Below are 15,256 nucleotides of genomic sequence, written 5' to 3'. Positions count from 1 at the left end.
CAGTTATTTTATCACGTGGATAAACGCATCCGCAACACGCTTGCGGTTTTTTTTACACAAATGCAGTCTTACACTTGTGACGTTTCAAGTGATAAAATGGACCGTTTTTTCAGTGGATCTCGGTTTAGCCAGCATTTAAAGTCTGTTCATTTAACGGGCCCGAGCAACACAGGCTGTTCAGTGGAGACCACTTACATTAACTATTGCCGGGAAAGGCTAACTTTACCGGGATAACTTTTTTAGGGTTCCGTAGTGAAGAGGTGGAGAAATGATCATTTGATACGAGAACAAAAATTCACAGATTTCGTGCCTCACACGACTATCGAGCACATTGGAAATGAATCTACGGAATTCGAAAAAATATTGTCGCTGAGCGACGAGAAAGTCTGGATAAGGAAAAAGTTACAAAATAAAACTACAACGTTGAATGATAATTATTTTATTCTTAGACTAACACAAGTATCCTGGACATAACGCATGTGAACAAACAAATTGCAAAATTTCCACACGCGTATCCAAGTTTGAATAATTGTCGCCGTGGCGCATAAGTATAGGTACATATTTCATTTTTCGATTAATAAGCAGGATATATTAATGTTCAAAGTACAAGAAAATTATTACACGGCAAATCCGTAGTCAACTCGAGAAGTGGTGATCGGCAGCGGCCCATTTGCTGCAAGATATGAAATTTTCTTGACAGCAGTTTGACGCGACGAGAGATGACCATAACAGCGTTTGTCTATGTTGCACCAAACCTGAGTTCCAATAGGTACTACCAGGGTTCAGCATCAGCTATCTTGGGTAATGCTCTACCATGTGCTCATCATGACGAATCGGGTGTCCAAAACAGCGTGTGCCTATGTTGCACCAAACCTGAGTTCCGCTAGGTACAACCAGGGTTCAGCATCAGCTCTATCATGGGTACTACTCTCCTAAGTGCTCATCAAGACGAGTCGGATGACCAAAACAGCGTGTGCCTATGTTGCAACAAACCTGAGTTCCTTTAGGTACAGCCAGGGTTCAGCATCAGCTCTATCTTGGGTACTACTCTCCTAAGTGCTCATCGAGACGAGTCCGATGACCAAAACAGCGTGTGTTTATGTTGTATTAAACCCGAGCTCCACTAGGTACTGCCAGGGTTCAGCATCAGCTATCTGCTAGCAGCTGCCAGCAACATGCTGAGGTGAGACCATTTCGTGGCACTTTTTCTTTTGTATGTTTCTCTGTATAAGTTTTTATTTTGTGTTTCTCCCTCTCCCTCTCCCTCTCCCTCTATTTTAAGGTTAGGCTACAGGGCAAACCCTTAACCCGATCGTCTTTGTTTTAGGCTCAAATTGTAGCTGACTAAATTGTCCAGAGCCGTTTTTCTCAAATTTTTGATATCATTCTTCGTTTCCAAATTATCGAGCACCAAAATCAAAAATTCGGAAAAAAATTAATTTTATTTTCACTATTTCGACCATAACTTTTTTTGTTTTTGACTTTCTCGAATAATTATTTTTGCACCTTACAGCTCTCGTGATTATGCGTCTTTTGAGCCTATTTTTTAATATCATATCTTCACAACTTTCCGAGATATAAGGGGATCTCACTTTTTCGTGAAATCGGACCGTATACTGGAGCGAACGAAAAGACATTTCCAATGTCAAAATAAAACTATTTAAATGGATTGCAGAAATATATAAGTACCTAAGTAATTGCCCAATTTCTCCCGGGTACGAAACGTCGGGATGTATTTTAAATTAATTATACGCAATATAATCCGTTTACATAGTTTTATTTAATGATCATGCGTAACTATCGCGGTAACTGAAGACAATATTAGGTTTTTGAGGATAAAAAAATCAAGGATGTTGAGTTCTCGCACACTTGCGGACTAACGACCGTATACGAACAATGCTTATAAGATGTCACAGCGATACGATACCGATCTGTCAGCGTCAAAAGTGACGTTTTTGGTTGAAAAAAATGTTATTTTTGACACTGACAGATCAGAATCGTATCGCTGTGACATCTTACAAGCATTGGACTTCCGGTTCGAGCGCCATCTTGATAGTCACGTCTCGTGATTAATTCCTTTGTTTTTCGCTCATTAATATTGTTTAAAGTATAATATCGATGTGTATAGTTTGTCAAAGGACTGTCTCATTTCAATCATAGACAGAGAGAACCATACTATCTTTGTCTTACACTACTACTAGCACCCAAAAGAAAAGGATGAGTATAGTTTTCCTGGTTCTTACTGACTGACAAATTGGTTTGACCAACTACATATATAAATAATGTGGTAGGTAGTGTGCAGTGAATGGAGAATAGGAGGAGCCGATAGTTTTAATTTTCTCTGTGTACGGAACCCTCGGAACGCTTACCTGATTCACAGTTTCCTGTTTTTTCCGCTGCATCGAGCCAATATTGGGATTAAAGTTGGAAATTGTTTATTGGCGCCGTTCAATTTGCGCGCTATCAGCTTTTTATTTCGTAATAAAAGCATAGATTGGTACTATATCGATCTCAAGGGGTTTTAATATAACCATTTGACAGGGATGGGGTAGGATCTGATTAAATAATTCACTATTGTAGTTAACAGGGATGTTGCGAATATTCGCATCCGCATCCGCAACCGCGGAACTTCCGCATTATTATCATAATCCGCATCCGCATAAAATCGATGCGGAGCTCAATGCGGATGCGGATGTCGAACAAGTCGGTACAGGAACGTCTTAGCGGCGGCGTAAATGCTAGGTAATTTCGTCATTACCTATAACGAAATCGTCTAGATCCAGAAAACTCGGCCAAGTTACTGTTTATTAAATATAACGCACGTATTCTTGCGCATATACTAAACTATTCGTTTTTTTTAAATAAAAATTACTAAAATGTAATATTTGTCATTTTTTAAGTATCTAATCTTGACATCCGCATCCACATCCGTGGATGTGAGCTTTTAAATATCCGCATCCGCGGATGTCAAAAAATCTGCATTCGCAACATCCCTGGTAGTTAATGTGTTAAAACAAGCAAAAGTGCGTTCGTAAAATACTATTCAGATACCTATAATTGTTTCACCTGGCGTAGGTGCAGATTATGTATGACGGATTCGTCAATATGGGTCATACACATTTTTAAGCAAACTCGTTCGCGTCTTTCCTGTAGACATCGCAAATGTAAGGGAACTTAAAGCTAATTTGTACGCGGCACCTTTACAGGCGGATTACATTTTTTCAGTACTTGAGACTCAAATAAGAAAAACGGGATATCTAATACGTATCAGAGTTGTTAACTTTTATTGTATTATCCACTGAAGTGATTTTTTTCTAAAATGTGTTTGACCCTCATACGATGACTTGTGACAGCATAAAAAATGCAAACATTATAGCGAAAATGAAGAATTAAGGTTGATAAGGATGCCCCTTAACGGCGGCCCGCGAACTACCGGTGGTCTCTGGAAGCAACTGAAGTGGCCCGAAAATCTGAAAACAAAACAACACTTTGTTGATTTTATAACCACTAATATTAAGAACCACTAAATTACATTTACTAAATTACAATAATTGTCTTAACCTAAACTAAACTAACAACACTAAAACTATTCACAAAATTCGTTCCGAGCCCATCCAGTCGCAAAGGAGCCCATCACGCTCGCCGCATTGCCACGTTGAACCGCGATGGGCAACCTTTGCGTAAGGAACGACCCGGAGCGAGGGTCATGACCACCCTCCCTCAAACGCATGCCCGCTTCCCCAATGAAAGACTTGGCCTCGGCACACAAACAGCCAGCGGTTTCCATGGCAAGAGAGACAAACAGGTAGTTCGACCACTATTTAAAATACCATGAGTCTAAATCACTATAAAATGATATTACCTAATGAAATGACAATTGGAAAATTAAGCATCTAGCTTGTATTGTTCATCCTAATACGAAAGTACACCTCTAAATAAATCCCCCGTGTATACACGTTCGCCGTAAAAAACCCACTTCGCATTACCTAAGAAAATGAAGAAAAAGGAAAAACAATAAACTGGTTTCCTTGATCGTTTCTTATTATAATAATCATCGTGGCGGGATCGGTTTTTTACGAGTTCACGGAAAATATTCATGAGCTGAACAACAGAGGTTTTTTTGTTGATGAAAATACTGGGTATTTTTGTGATTCGAGTATTTTTAATACTATAATAGGTAGATTTAAAAAGTACGATTTTCGGTATCGTCTTGGGTCGTCTCATTCGTTTTTCGTCAAGTTCTTAAATTAGTCCTGCTCAGCTTTCGTCACGCATTCTGCATTGAAAGCCACCGACGATTGTGACGAATGTAGAATGGGTGACGAAAGCAGAATAGGACAAATTTAAGAACTTGACGAAAAACGAATGGGACGACCCAAGACGATACTCGATTTTCAAGGCAGAGGTCGTGGATTCGAATCTGGGCTCAAGTTTTTTAGAACTTATGTACGGTACGAAACTTTATTTGATAACATCGAGAGGAAACCAGACTCTCAATGACGTCTAGTTTCTCCGGTCGTAAATCCATGGGGAACACAAGAATTGAAATTTCGTTATCTGCCTCTTTATCACTTGCATATTCGTACGATAGAGAGGCAGATAACGAAATTTCGATTTTCGTTTTTCCCGGTAGGCCCTCAAATGGCAGTTGCTCTCATAAAAACAAGTGACTGTGCCAAATCTTGGGATTAGGTTGTCCGTATCCATTTTGTGTGTTGTGGCAAAATGCCAGAACACCGGGGTTAGGAAGATGATGATGAGTATGCTTAAGAGGTATTTGGTTTAGAAATGAAGCAATAAAATAAAATTGTTTATAAGACAACGGTTTCACTCACTTGAATTTTTAGTCGCTATTGGCGACATGTTTCGGGCCCGTCGGGGGTCCTTCCTCAGGTTCGAGTGCTCGCGGCGGCTGCAACTCGTGCACTGATCGCGCCGCCCGCCTCGTCGCTCGTTGCGCGCGCGCTGATAGAGCGGGAGCGGGGGCGCGGTGCACTCCGCAGCCGGAGTTGTCAGGTGAAGGTCTGGTAGGGCGGCTGCATCGACCGGCGTCAAGCACACTGCGTGCACTCACTATGTCCACGCGATCGTCACAACGCACTTCCCGCCTAATACCAGGTATTATAGGCTTCCATGCAGGTGGCAACATCCAGCCTCCGTCCCGATTGAAATTAGGGCGGCGTCCAATTTCAATCGCCTCGCGAATCTTACAACGGCACAAAACATTTCTCCCGTACTAGTAATCTCGCTCTATCGAAACGAATGAAATGGGACGCGCCTGTATCGTACGCGTGCTCTGCCACCGCTGAATTCCTGGTATCCATGTTCTTTACGCTGCGTATGTGTTCCGACAACCTCGTGGAGACATTCCTTCCAGTCTCACCGACATACGCCCTACCACAGTCGCAAGGTATCTCGTATACCCCCGGGTTCCCCAGCGCCTTGTCCTTTGGCGAGCGCAGCATCTGTCTGACCTTGGGACGGTTGGGACGGAAGATTGTCCTAATGCTAAACTTCCGGCGTAATAGGCGTCCAATTCTATTCGTTACCCCCTTAATGTCGTATAAATAAACAATTTAAAATATGTCGAACGAAAGTTTAATATCGAATAAAATAAAACTTAACAAATACAAAACATAATATTTGAGCTTAGCTACTGAACAAATGTAGCAGCTAAAACCTTACAACGTACAATCTCAAGTGTTAAGGAATCTTGATAGTTGTTCGAGGAACGATGCTAGTTACAGGCAAAGTTCTTGTTGGTGAAATCTTAATACGTAAGAGTATATCGTCTTGTTTTTCTGTATTCCCAAGTTACTTTAAAAGTTATAGTTGGCGAATGAAATTTGTAGAAATGCAATTTGTAAAAACACGTTAACTTACTATGATACTTCTTCGGTACTATTTATCACAAAATGTACAGAGTGATGCTCTCCTGACCGATTTCGGCCACAGCGACTGTGTGCTCGAGTAGGCAATTTTGATATCGCGTTATTAGAGTGTAGTTGATCCACTCTCAGTACGGTTACCATCAGTGTGTCACTGACGTAAACGCCGTCGAGAACGTAATTTACTTTCTATACATCCCGTTTGCACTAATATGCGAGTGCGAGCGAGATGTATAGAATAGTTATTTGTACAACAAGAGATCAAAGTTTGATATTTCTTCAAGTGCTTATTTCATTCAAAAGCGCACGAGATGTAAATAACTTTGATCTCGTGTAGTACACAAAATTTTTCACCCTAAGCAGTGAGAACATACCTAGAGGGACAGAGATAATAGAACCCAAGTATATCGAACTTGTATTAGACCCCGCATGTTGAAATGACATTTGACTATAAAGGTCACTTGAATGTCATTTTGTTCACTGAGTGAGACAAAATGACTCAGTGAGCAAAATCGCATTTTGCTCACTGTTTTTAAGAAGCAAAGTACCCTTGTTCGAGCTGCTGAGGTGAAAAGTAAATTACGTTCTCGACGGCGTTTATGTCAGTGACAAACTGATGGTAACCGTGCTGGTGCGCCCTTAGGTGGCTAACGTACCATATCTTTTTACTAAATACTCGAGCGCATTTTGGGCACGTCAGCGCATCACCTACATAGTTGTAGGGAATTGCGGCTCGTTTTCTGTCGAGCTCACTGCGACGTTCAGTCTCAAAATCGCTGACTCGATCATGAAATTCATGAATGAGGCGCCGCCATTCGGGGCGTTGCGCTGCGTTCCGCTCCCAGTCAGTACAGAGTAGGAAGGCATTATGTAATAACTCCTACTGGTACTTAGGGTAGGCTCCATCACGTATCATCCTTAGGGGCTATTCATAAATTACGTCATTTCAAATGATTTTTGGATGATTTTAGGGGGGGGGGGTAAAAAATCGTCAAAAATAGATGACGTAATTTATGAACAGCCCCTTAGCAGCCATTGCAAAATTAATTAATTTATTTATTGAGGTTTTTTCTTGTCTAGTTGCAACGTCCGTCCCTGCAATGACTGTGACTTCAAGATTTAACTGTGTAAATACTTCCATACCTCGAAGACTAGTACGTATGAAGTATAAATACTTCCCTTACCTTACACCTTACAACAAAACGCACAAAATCAGGACACTGCCCTGTCTCAACTCACGAGATTGCCTTCGACTTATTTTCATATTTTTACCTTTTTAAACCTCCTCGATGATTTAGTAGTAGCTTAAGAGCGTTAAAGCCTATTACTGAAGATTGGTGCCTTAGGGGAAAACAATTTGAACTTTCCGATGTTTTCATTATTCAGGTACTTTTCAGTGTTTAAAACGCTTCCACTTTGTGTACGAATTTTCAAGGAAAATAGTATTTTTTTTATATATTTCATTTAGGATAAAAAGTTCCATACATTGCAATAACTACATTACATAATTAATACAATAAATTAAACTAAATTAAATTAATACAATAAATTAAATTAAATTAAATTAATACAGTACATTAAATTAAATTAATACAATAAATTAAAATATATGGGAGACCGAGCTTTGCTCGGAAAACATACAAAAACTCAAAAATGCGCGTTTTCCCACAGAAAAGTTAAGACCTAACTAGATAGATTTTTCGCCCCCTAAAACACCCATATAGAAAATTTAATCGAAATCGTTAGAGCCGTTTTCGAGATCCCCGAAATATATAAATAAATATACAAGAATTGCTCGTTTGAAGATATTAAATTATTATTATTGTATTAGGCGAACGCCGACACATATAGCCAATTATTTGCATAGCTAATTAACGCACGGCGCTGTGATGGCTCGTGTACATACATAATGGGCGACGATTCCATCATGTGCTGGGCACGCGCACATTCATGGCTGCCACTTCCTTTGATGTTTGCCCGAAAACCGACAGAATGGCGATTACGCTCCATCATCGCCAATCACTGGCCACTGTGGGCCATTAAGCCCTCCACACGATCGGGATAAATAGTTCCAGGTTTAGTTGCAGCCGTTTCAAAATGACACTAATCATTTCCCTTCCTAACGAATGTGTAAACATGTATTTCTCAGGAAGTGATTATTCTTGTAATCTTTTGAGAAATAAACATCTTAAACCTAAATAAAACGATCTCTTTCTCATGATTGCGCTGCACGGCAAGACAATCGGCAAGGTCGTATCAAAACCAGATCAAAACCATAACAGCCTGTTTCTCGCATAGAATGTCCAATAAATAACAAATGTACTTATAATTAGACTCTTTGACGAAGCGAAATGTTCAAAACTAAATTCCATTCGGGATTAAATTTACAAACTCGTATTAGTTTGGCCGGGACATGCATAAATTTCTGCACTTTTGCAGTCTAAGCTACACTGACGCTACAAATTTAGTAGCTTAGAATGAAATTAGATTACCTATTCAATACTATAGGTACTAAATGTTAGGAGGAACAGCTAGCTTTCACTTTCGATCGATGGGAAAATATGAAAGGCCATGAATTTCTATTAGGCTCCGTTCTTGATAGTTTTCTATTAGTACACGGTATCGCTTTCAGCTGGAATCAAACAAAGGTCAATGATTTTACGAAGGGGCTAGTTAGTGCTCAGCGTGATATGAATTAAACAATCGGTCTCCGTCAGATATATCGGATTTACCAAGGAGCTTACATGAAATATGTAGGTACATATCTGAACACGTTTCTATCGTCAAGGCGTTAGTGTATGTACAGATATTTTAGAGCACCTTGGCCACTCCGATATAGGGGTTGTTCACGAGGTTCGATAGGGGGAGGGGGGGTCACGAAAGAATCACGATAGATCACGTTGGGGGAGGGGGGTATAAGGAATCCTCACGTGTATTTTTCTACAGTGAACGAAACTAAGAAAAAAAAACCTACCACATGAGTAGATACTTTTTCTCGGTTTCTTTAAACATAAATCTTCACTCTGCACTTCAAAATAGCGAGTCTATTTAACGAAAATAGAACAATAAACAAGATTTTCTATATACAATACTATTTATCTTAAAATTTGGTCGAATTAAAAAATTTCAAAAAAATACACGTGAGGTTGTGTGGGGGGAGGGGGTAGCCAAAAACCTCACCAAATATCACCAAGGGGGAGGGGGGGTCAAAAAGTAGCCGAAAACACCTCGCGTGATTTGTGCACAACCCCATATCAGACGGCGACTGTACATTAGAATCGATGCATATTGTATACATAGATTTTAATTAGCAAGTTCCGCGAAAATAACAAATGAGCACACATTTCTGCATCTGAATATTCATTCGATTGGACACTGTTCAAATGAGTATTCATTAAACTTCTCGTGCTCACCTAAATGAAACTTGAAATGAATCAGTTCTCGTTGAACTAAAACCAATACCGATGCATCTGAAGTAAAAGTGATAAGTCTCTTGTTAATCAAGGGTGCTTACGACGTTTTTCTATCGAGAGTGGAGTCGTAAACGATACATTTTGGGAATTAATTTATAGTCAGAGTTGTATGGGGCGAGGATAGTTGGGATTCTGGAAGTTTTAAACTATGGTTCGGGAATCGATGCTTATTGAGATTGTTTATGATTAAGGATTGGTTCAGGAGCTTAGATTTGGGTCAAAGAAATTTCGAATACCTTGTGGAAAAGATTAAATAGTTAACGATTTAAGTAGGTAGGTACATTAGATAAAACCGCTCCCATACAATTAAAGTTATGATTACAAATGACATGAAACTTGGCATGAACATTTACGTAACATAACTATGTCTATGTCTGTTACTTACTAGTTTCTGTTGTTAAAAATTGTTACACAAAGAAAATAAACCGGGTAGAAGTTTTGTAGATACGTATAATGACAACCTGTCGTTTAATAAAGAGTTTGTAGCCCATATATTAGTTTTTAGACCCACGCATTACAAATAAGTTTTAAAAACTTATTATTTGGAATGGACACGCTTAATAACAAGCAGTAAAATCATTTCAGATCGCAATATTATCAGCGTAACAAAATTGTCCAGTATGCAGTAGGCACTATGGATACCTTTATCCATGTGACAAAATATCCATCACTTTTTACCAGAGCGCAATTGAAAGTGACTGATACCGTTTTGTCACGTTGTCACGTAGACAAGAACGACCATCATATCTGTACAGAGGGCTAAGATGGTCGGCTCTTTATCATTTGTCACCATGCCTGTCACGATCTAACAAATACGTGAGTGCGAAAGTGAAGCATGGCATGACAGGTGATAAAAATGCGACCATGATAACGCTTCGGCGCGCTATGTTGTGACCACTTGACAGTTTTTAAACCCATTTTATACATTGTTAAAAAATATTTTTCTGGCATAGCCGCGAATCCCCAGTAGCCTAACTCTGTTAATAGCTCGCGCTAACTCATCTCGGTCTAAGAGCCCCTTTGGCCCCGCGCCAGACAATCCAGGTCCCCTCAGCACACTTTAAATATTTAATTCACAAGACACAACAGCACGGAACAACGGTAGTTTTGTAGAACACTGGGTTAGACCTTAATTAAAACATATTTAAAACCGGGCCTATCGCGAACTAATTTTGTAACCTATATTTCTGACGTTTCAACACAGGTTTGAAATGGTGATGTCTACCCCAAACTTTTTTAGAGACTTCCCTTCGGGTAGTTACACAAATCTCTATTGTGACATTTTGCTCGGACATCAGTTAACGGATGACTCACGCTAGACCGAGCCGGGGCCGGGCCAGCGCCCGGCGCTTGGTTTTCTATGGAAAGCACCACGTGATCACCGAGCTGCCGTCATAGAAAATTACATGTCGGACGCCTCGGCCCGGGCACGGCCCGGACTAGCGTGAGTCATCTTTTATCCGCGACCACGACCAGTGAAACCAGCGTCGAAACGTTAGAAATAAAAGTAACGAAATAAATTCGCGATAAACCCGGTTTCACTATGTTTTAATATGTGTTCAAAACGCGAAAGTTTTAAATGTTTTAGTCCGTAATTTCTTACTGCTGGATAAAGGACTCTACATATAACTTTTCACACTGTTGCAAACGCAACCCTTTATTTGTATAAAATCCTAATGCAGTAGCTAAACGCAGCCGTCGGGCTCGGCTCGTATTTGGAAGCTTTTTCTAAAGTACCAATAGGAGCGCTCCACATACCCTGTATGGCGGCCAATTAGAGGCACCTAAATCTAAACCACCATTTTGTACAATCAAATTATGCAAACCACTCTTTCATCAGCCTTCATACAATAACCACACCACTTCTACATCTAACCGTTTAGTCAAGGAACCCTTGTAAACCAGTAACTTTGGAAAATTATAATAGTTTACTTCAAATCGAAGCTTTTTATTTGAGTCGTCGAGATCCTGACCTGCACGGCGGCTACACACACATATATGTATACATACATGTTGTGTTTTTGACCCGGAAACCACCGCCTGGAAAAATACCTAAGAGCTGCTACTACATTCGTAATTTCTAGACGAATTTGATTAGTTACTACAATGTCTGCCCTAAGTACCTCGTTATCTATACTAGTTATTATAATAAAGCATAGCAGAGAGAAATGGCTTCGTATTATCACAATAGACTACGTTTGACAGATTCCCGCCATCATCGGTCTAGACTGGAGATTAATGACTACAGCAACGCGAGATGAGGTACCTAATAAGAAACTACAAAGGTATAGCTATTCTAGTATTCTATTATAAACATTACTTTGTACTTATAAAAACCATTAGCTTCTGTAACTATAAGAAAAGTACAATTAGCGATAAAAGTTTGTATCAAAAATGAAATTATAGACAAAAAGCTTTTTAGAAATAAGTTTTTGCAAAAATTTCATTTTTGGTACAAGCTTTTATCGCTGACTGTACTTTTCTTACGACAGACAACTAATATTCAACGAGACAATTCTAAAAACCCCTAACACAAGTAGGTTGCGTTGTTTCATCACAGAGTTCCTATGGCCACCTCCTGTCTCCATCATCAGATCAGCTCGATGGTACCATGATATTGCATTGTCATCCAATTTATACATGCATGCAAAATTTCAGCTCAATCGGAAACCGGGAAGTGGATCAAATTTAACTTCCAAGATTTGATTACAGACAGACAGACAACGGGACAGGTGAAACTAAATAAAAGCTTGTAATAATAAAAATAGTCGTCATAAAAGATTCAACGAGTGAATTCCGCCATATTTGAGATTCGCAAAGTTTCACAAATGTCGAGATGTCGCTTCTTGTGGCAGGAACGAGCCACTTACGGCGACGAGTGGTGAGTGGTGCTTACATTCTGTGTATTTTTGCTAGAGTCTGCAAAGGATAAATAGAAGTATGTAGGCATGTAGTCGTGTAGAGTTAGACCAAGAAAAGTCTGCAGCGATTTTCATAGCCCACGCAGTGCAAGTGTTATTTATTATAAACTTCTATGAAACTATGACGTATAAATAACGCTTGCACTGCGTGAGCTATCAAAATCGCTGCAGACTTTTCTTGGTCTAACTCTAGTAAAATAACTTCAAACATACCTCAGTGAAACATATTTTTAACCAATGAGAGCGAGTACATAAATTCATCTAAATTGGTGTGAGCATTTACTTATAATTGATTTTAAACATAAGTTATCGTGTGTTGTGAATAATTAGTGTAAAGCCTGACCAGGAATATATGATCACGCGCCATGTTGCGGAATTTCACTGGAACTAATTTTTTCATACTAATACTGAACGGTCACCCTATACGAGAATAACAGCGCCCTCTTGACAATGATCATTATATTTCTGGTCAGGCTTGAAAAGGCTTGACTTTTATTATCATTACCGTATGAAATTGGTTTTAAATCCGCCCTCGGGCACACGCATGTGGCAACCGTATAGCATACTTGCTATGAGTTTTACTTTTTAAATTTATAATTTGTTAATGTGTCTTATATTCTATTTTACCGTGTAAGCGAATTGGTAAACTACTGTAACCTTATATGAGAGAAATAAATGGTATTGTATTGTATTGTATTGTGTTGTGTTGTGTTGTGTTGCGTTGCGTTGCGTTGCGTTGCGTTGCGTTGCGTTGCTTTGCATTGCATTGTATTGTATTCTATTGTATGAGCGCCGTCATCAAAACAGTTTTTACATAGCTGTCCGACTTGTCTGACAATTGACACCATTCAAATAGCAGTTTATTATGTAGATGTCGTCCAACGAAAGATAAAATTTCTTCCACGCCGTGCAGTCCCTGCATTGTCGTCTCCTATATCCTCTCTCGCACGCACACAGCCAATAGAAAGTAGCATAAAAGTTCGTGTTTTCATAGGGTATATTTTCGTACCTCCTTGCCCGAAGTGGAAGTTTCACAAACGAGTTCCTTTCTCATCTGTGCGTGACCGGCATTGGACTACGCGCCATTGTTAGTCAATGTAGTGCATTGCGCTGGGCGCAGACTACGCATAATAGATCGTGCAATCCCAGGCGTGTGTGACTCGCGGGAGGGTTAGGGATAGTCGACGAACATCAACTTCGCTCTATAACTTACATATCCCAATTTATAATAAAATGATAATAATTATATTTACCTCTCGACACCCCTGAGCCGCTCACACCGGTGTTGCCCTTGAGCCATCCTAGATGTCGCTTTTTGTGGGGGCCCATCTTGTGAGGGCGAGTCACCGTCTGCCGGAAATAAAATTGCATACCGTTTTATTAGGCAGGCGTCCGGTTTTTTACCCCATAGCTCAGTTCTTAGTCCATCGCTTTCACCCAATAACCTAGTTCATTTTAGATTCCATCAACTCTCAATAGTCCTTACACCCTGGCAGGTGCTGCCTCTGCGTGCGTCCCATGACACGGGCAAGGGCAGCCTCCGCTCGGTGTACCCCTTACATTTCATTAAAGTGTCAAAAGGGCCTCTACGTGTTGGCTTCGGCTCCGCGCACGCCTCCCAAAGGTCCGGAACACCATTGTTCCGTGATGGGAAAGACATATTTATAATGAGTTCGACTTTCATAATGGTAGGAACATTTATAGTATACTAGCGACCCGCCCCGGCTGTGCGAAGCCCGCCCGGCTTACACAAAACCTTAACAAATTATACAGCTAAACCTTCCTCAAGAATCACTCTACTGATAGGTGAAAACCGCATGAAAATCCGCTCAGGAGTTTACGAGTTTATTGCGAACATACATACAAACAGACAGACGCGGCTGGGGACTTTGTTTTTAAGGTGTTAGTGATTATATAACTAGGGCAGAAAAGTAAGAAATGTCTCACACATGTGATCTGAGGCTTTCTTATTTACTTATTTACGTTCGACGGACCCGGAAAGTGGCAACTTCGTTTAGCGCTGAGAGCTGAAAATTGATGCTTTCTGCCTGGAGGGCAAAATAATACATTTTCTTGAATCATTAGGTCTTAAAAACGACGCGAGTTATGTTGCACGGTCTATAATATAGGTACCTAATTAATATATAGGTAATGTATTCCATTTTACCGCAATTATGATTAATAAATCCGTAATGAGTTTAAATTGTATTGTATTGTATTCTATTGTATGAGCGCCGTCATCAAAACAGTTATTACATAGCTGTCCGACTTGTCTGACAATTGACACCATTCAAATAGCAGTTGTTATTATATGTAGATGTCGCCCAACGAAAGTTAAAATTTCTTCCACGCCGTGCAGCCCCTGCATTGTCGTCTCCTATATCCTCTCTCGCACGCACACAGCCAATAGAAAGTAGCATAAAAGTTCGTGTTTTTATAGGGTAGATTTTCGTACCTCCTTGCCAGAAGTGGAAGTTTCACAAACGAGTTGCTTTCTCATCTGTGCGTGACCGGCATTGGACTACGCGCCATTGTTAGTCAATGTAGTGCATCAGACTACGCATAATAGATCGTACAATCCCAGCGTGTGACTCGCGGGAGGGTTAGGGATAGTCGACTTGCACCAATCACTAACCCGGGGTTAACCGGTTAAACATGGAGTTACCATGGTTACCAGTACAATATGACTCCAGGTTTAAGCGGTTAACCCCGGGTTGTTAGAATGGTGCAAGTGGGCCTAAGTCGACGAACATTAACTTCGCTCTATGACTTAAATATTCCAATTTATAAATAGGTAGTTCGACTTTCATAATGTCTTATTTATATTACATACAGTCAGCAGCAGAAGTTGCTAAGCGGCCGAGGTGTTCAAAATTACCATGACACGCTCTTATTCTCTTAACAATAAAGTCGCGTCAAGATCATTTTGAACACCTGGCCCGCTTAGCGACTTCTGCTGCTAACTGAACCTAAG

This window comes from Cydia splendana, chromosome 11, assembly GCF_910591565.1.
Source record: "Cydia splendana chromosome 11, ilCydSple1.2, whole genome shotgun sequence".
NCBI classification, from domain to species: Eukaryota; Metazoa; Arthropoda; class Insecta; order Lepidoptera; family Tortricidae; genus Cydia; species Cydia splendana.
This window is presented reverse-complemented; position numbering follows the sequence as displayed.